Genomic DNA, 6000 nt, shown 5'->3' on the forward strand with positions numbered 1-6000 from the left:
CCTAGGTAGTTTGTACGGGGCCTCCGTAACTTTCGTTACATACCAAAACTATGGAAATGTGTGCTATGATATATATGGGTCTGTACACGCCTGCTGCAGGGTGACTAACTAACGGTTGGCGCCCATGCAAAGAGTCCGTCTCAGCCAGATCGTCCATTGGCTGGAGTTCCTTAGGTTTGATCTTAGATCTCTACAGGCCAGAATATCTACTTCCTTCTCAGCTTCTCTCTTGCGAGGAAAGGTGGGACAAGAACCTAAACCTCCGTTGATGGCTGCAGCCAAGCACAGTTATTCCACAACATGTTCTTGAGCAGAGGTAATGACCGCTGCACCTCTGGCCCTGTGATTTGGTTTCGCTAGATCAAAATAATAACAGGCAACGGAAAGGATGAGGATGCCTTGCTGAGATAGGCAGATTTTCACTCCTCCTTTTCTGATCGACAACTGTGGAATCAAAAGTCCCCCTTTATACGCAACATCCTCGGTGATCCATGGGATGATATCAAGAGGATTAAAACAAGTTGGAGAAATGCAACACTTCGTTTGACCTGGAAAGATTTTGTGGGAATCACGGCACAGTAATATCCTTGCCGGGGATCAATGTCCAAGGAAGGGTGACCAAGGCCAAAATAACTCACACACCGCTCTGTGTCTAATTACGCACGAGAGGACGAGAAAATGCAGAGATCTAGTTCCTGGAGATCGCACTGTAGGAAACTACTGGTAGGATTTTGAGCTCTACTGTGTAGTACTACGTAAGTATATCCTTGGGGGTACCAGCGTTGTCCTGGATCTTAGAGGAAGGTCACATTGCGCCCTCGCATACGGGCTAACCTCCTCTCGGAGATATCTATATATAAATGCATATGGAGTATATACTTACGAATCTCAAAAAACCACTCTACGCGACTACTTCGCCCCGTAACATCCGGCTCTCGCGCTACAAAAGGGGCCCCGCTGGAATAGGAAATGCCGAACGACAGGTAACTGGGTATCAGATACATCGAGGTGGCCTTCGGCTTATTGCAAACTCGCTGAAACCCAGGGAAACCAGTAGCGAAGGCCAAAAAGCGGCTCCAAACGCGAAAAAAAAAAAAAAGGGCGTCACTGGTGGATGATTTGTTCACTCTCATCCTTTTCGCTGGAACCATATCACAAGTTTACTCGTGCTTAATAAAACGGCATGCTCTTGATAACTATATCATTTTTTATGGGACCCTGAGGTTACCAATCTACGATCGCTGGACGCCACCTTGGAACCAAGAGGTTTTCTTTTACTTCACAGCGAAAATCTAGGGTCACAAGAGAGAGGGAGAGCTCAGATCATCTGACAATGAATAGCGGCTTTTCCGGGATGATTTTGTGGTTCCTTTTTGCCCGAGCACTACTGTTCGACGCAGCGTGAGCAACGGAGCACCGATTTGCATCCTCTCCGCCGCTCTTACTAGCCCTTGTAAGGGGAAGGGTTGTGTATTCAGGTGTTTTCTGGTCCAGGTGCTTGATCATGGGGCATGAGCGGCCCAGGCAAGTTAGAAACCAGCCTTTCCAGTATTAGCCCTTCTTGCCTGCATGAAGACTTTTGAGGGCCCATCCTTGATCTCGACCCTCACGCCGCTTACCCATATTAAATTATTATTATGCGTACTGTGTAGGTTTTGAAAGCTGAAGGTATGGTGCTTTTCACATGTTTGGGCTCAGTCTGATTCGTATGCTGTTTTGCGTGGAGTTTTACATATGGAGAATTCGAAGTATATATAGCCGGGATGAAATGCTGGCAAGTCAAAATCCGGGCCTTATGACATATCAAAATGGTTAATATGCAAGGAACAAAACAAGAGAGTTACAACGGTCTTGGGTTGTGTTGCTGTTTCGCATCTTGTTTCCTTTCTTCCCGCCTCCCGATACTCCGTAATACAAGCTGTCAGCTTGCTTCGTTATCTGCACCAACCTTTTGGGCAAATCCCGCGAGACCTTCATTTCGTCACTCTTGTCTAGCAAGGTACTGAACCTATCGAGGGGGGGGGAATGCATATATTTTATTTTCGTTGGACGTGTTGTTGTACGGAAACACTTCAGGATCGAATAAAGAGAATGCGGTCATACTTATATGCGCTCTTGTGACAAGGGGTGAACTTTGGAGCTTGGGCTCTCCAGTTAGTTATCCAAGCCTTGCCGGGGTTCGCCGTCTTCCTGGTATTTCAATCACTTTTAGCCCCCAGGCATATTTATCGGGAGTACTCAATCAGCCTGAAAATGCACCCCAAGTGCATGTATATTAACCTATAGATCAGCACATGTAGGATGCCAGGGATTTAGGCCGAAGGGAGCGGGAGCTGGAAACAGTGGCAGGAACCAGCTTGCTGGACGCCACTATCAATCAATTGGTTGTTAGGCTATACTCTGTAGGTATAAGAACATAGACTTAATGTGCCATCGTTAAACTCAAGTAACAAGACGTAAAGGGGAAAATGGAGGCTTCGTAAGATTCAATCTGCAGCTGTTGGACAACTAACTAGCTGGCACACTACATCACGAAGCCTCTTATTCTCGGGAGTAACGATCTGGCCAAGCTCCGTAGACCCACCAGCACTTGTTCCTGAATCTTCTGTGACATATCCCGAAGGAACTTATCAATATATTCACCAGCTTCAGATAAGTGAAGAATATCAGCAATAGCCCAACGTATTGCAAGAAGTCAGGGTGGCGGGGGGTCTACTGATTGATCCTTTGCTATAGAGTTCGCGAGATATAGCTTGGTCAAAGGTCTCAATCTGATAGATATGCTCCTGGCCAGGAATAGGAGTAAATAAACTGTGGAATTTGGAAGGTGGTGTATCTGTCGATGTCACCCAAACGTGCAAAGAATGCTTATACGGCTTCCTTGAGAGTCACTCGATAATTATAAGATCTCACGGAAATATATAACTCTGGGGATGCAGTAACTTACTAGCTCTCCATTGGCGTCCGATTGTGAGCCTGAGGGAATGAGGGATTATATGAGCTGCTTCGAGCTTATCAAATCCTTTCTTAGAAATCAATTCCATAGCTGTCTTTAGCACCGGTTCCCGGTTACCTTGGGGGTGACCAGTGCTTCCTCCTGATCAAACAGACGTGAGATTACGCATTGATACTGTTCACAGATAAGACATGCTCCTTGGATCCTTTGGATACCGAAAAGGTGCGCAGGAGATGGCTGGGGGTACGTTGTCCAGGCGCCTAGACTATAGGAGAAAGCAGATATTAATGTGGATATAGTGGATAGGCGTTGCCTACGGGGTATAAAGAAATGATCCAGCAAGGGGTTATATTCTCGCGCAACTTGTCCCTCTGGATCTTGTTCAAAGAAATCTACCCTTCATGGCCTCAGTTCAGGAAAATACGTAGGTATTGCGGAGTAGCGAATGCCTATTCACGGTGAAAGCTAGACCCTCTTCTCGGAAACCCTGTGAGGCCCGCTTGTCTGCTAGCGATGACGACCTGCCATGGTGTATATAGTATCGATCAATATATGTATTCCTTGCTTGTCCTTGCAAGAGTCGGAGAAGCCATAGGAAGAGTTAACGAAGCCGGAAGGGGTAAGACCAGGACAAAAGTATGTAAACATATCAACAGTCAAAAGCTTCATTCATTCACTTTGCTGGTACCAAGGGAATAATATTCACCGGTATATATGCTTATACCTTGGCCTCCGAAGCGTATATATATACACATATACACAGTTATCCATGGTCCCGCCGCACAGAGTACCATAGGAGTAGCTTATTATTGCTCCTTGGCGTCTATGCTTGTATCTTGCCAACGTTCAATGTGGTAAAAGAGCATAGCTATTTGCCATAATCCGCCTCTCATTGCCTCTTGAGTCTTTGACTCCAACATATCCATGGATCGTGCGAGCAGAAACCAAAAACTTGCCGGCAAGTCTCTCAGGATGAAATATTCTGCTGCCCAGGCCAACATAGTAAGAGCAATTGACAGTTGTTCAAGAAAAGGCAGACGACATACTGACAGGGGATAAACAGCAAAATCGAGCCTTGTTGTGCATCAAAACCATAGAAGACAGAGTAAAAAATTTCTGAACTCACATTTCCCACATTTATCCTTGCCGTGTCAATGGGTTTTGGCCTCTTGGGGCATGGAGGACTGGGATCAAGGGGGCCCTGCGACTTCGTATACTGACTATACATACATAGTAGTATGAATATACTTATTATGGCGCCTCTATGATATTATCATGGCCCTGCTCGCCAATCACAGTGTGATTTCAGGCCTCTAGCTTTGTGATGGGATATCCAAACTGAACTATGTATGTACAGTCACTATATATCATCCTGCTTTCATGCTAATACTATCACAGGTTGTCTCACACACCTATATCATCAGCTTCACCCGGTAGGCTCGGTTGCGAAGTACAAATAACCCAGCCCTAACACTTCCCACCACCTCCAACCTCAAACAATAGTTCTAATTACGTCACACGGGGGTATATATATGAGCCTTGGGAGTCTGGCGAACTCTGTCCTCTTTGGAACGGGGAAGCCAACTCACATGTCCGGAACTCGCAGGTATGAAGTCAGCCAGGAAAAAGTAACATCGATTACTTAGTTATAAACGTATCCCAGCCCCCTGGATCAACATGTTAAAAAAAGGGTGGCGCAGGTTGAATTCACAGCTGATGGCACTTTTTGAATTTATTGCTGAAAGACATCAAAGCCTTCTCTCGAATCGGGGGCCAACAAGCACGAACATGACCAATTTATTTCGAACAGCGATCTTATTTTTCTTAAACATTTTTGCTCATCCCTGGGTTTCTGCACCTCTTTCTTTGCCACGAATCCTAGACGCAAATGTAATTTGGGCATGGATGTACCGGAGCGGGCGCCTCTGTCGATATACTTATAGTTCTTGTTAATAATCTCAGCTCTGGATCTGCAAACTGCATATCGAATATGCCTGGCCGGATTAGATACTGAGGGCTCCGTCCCGTCCCATTTTCGACCTGGTACGTCGGAAAAGAACGAACCATCAGCAGCTGGGGGCCATTCGGAATCAACATGTCTTTTCTCCCCCCTCAAAAAAAGGGAACAGAGCGGGCTGATGATCAAACCAGGTTCTAAGATTTAACGAACTGCCTGTTAATCGTCTGGTTGTCTTTGAATATATTACTCGTAATCCCGCTTGAACCGCTATTCATCTTTACGTATGGATAATAACGAAAAAAAAAACCACGCGGTTGGATTGTGACGTTAAAAAAAAGCGAACCGAAGAGATCCGTTTTACTGAATCATATCTTGTACAGCTTACTGTGCCAGGCCCAAGATTTCCTTTCCATCTTTCTTGGATGTTACCGTGCGCAGACATATACACCAAGTTCCCCCGAGAGCACTTCTTTACCAACGGATTTAACCATCTTTACTGGCTGGACGTTATTTCCATCATCTCAACTTCTGAAAAGGCCAGATTGGTCTAAGCCGCTTTATCCGGCCACTTTTAATGCCACAGAGGGCTGTTGCTCCGTTATACCTGCAAACAACCGACCTATACACCCTATCCTTTGACCTGTTTATGCCGCATGAGGGATAAAAAATGAGGAGATAAGGAACCAACGAAGCCTTTCAAAAAAGGACAATAAAGACGTTGCTAGTATTCTTGCAGATTACTGCAGTCATGGCGAGCTGGATTCCAGTTATTCTGGGTATTTCTTCGCTGACCAAGGTTCTATCCTTGGTGTATTTTGAGAGGCAACATTTATTCTTTGAAATAGTGGTCTACTGGTTTGACCTAGTCCTTCCGCAACTTGCCATGTATCATCTAGCGACTTGGTTGCACTGGTTCTGCCCATATTACAATATGATATCCAGAGAATACAGGTATACAGCCTGAGAGTAAGGACCATAGGAATCAAACATCAGCTTCACACATCCGCTTTGTCCAAGACAAACATGACATACCGTAATGCCCTGCATTATGCCGAGGGCGTAAGGTAACATAATGCAAGCCGCT

This window comes from Microsporum canis, genomic scaffold (genome assembly GCF_000151145.1).
Source record: "Microsporum canis CBS 113480 supercont1.3 genomic scaffold, whole genome shotgun sequence".
NCBI lineage: Eukaryota > Fungi > Ascomycota > Eurotiomycetes > Onygenales > Arthrodermataceae > Microsporum > Microsporum canis.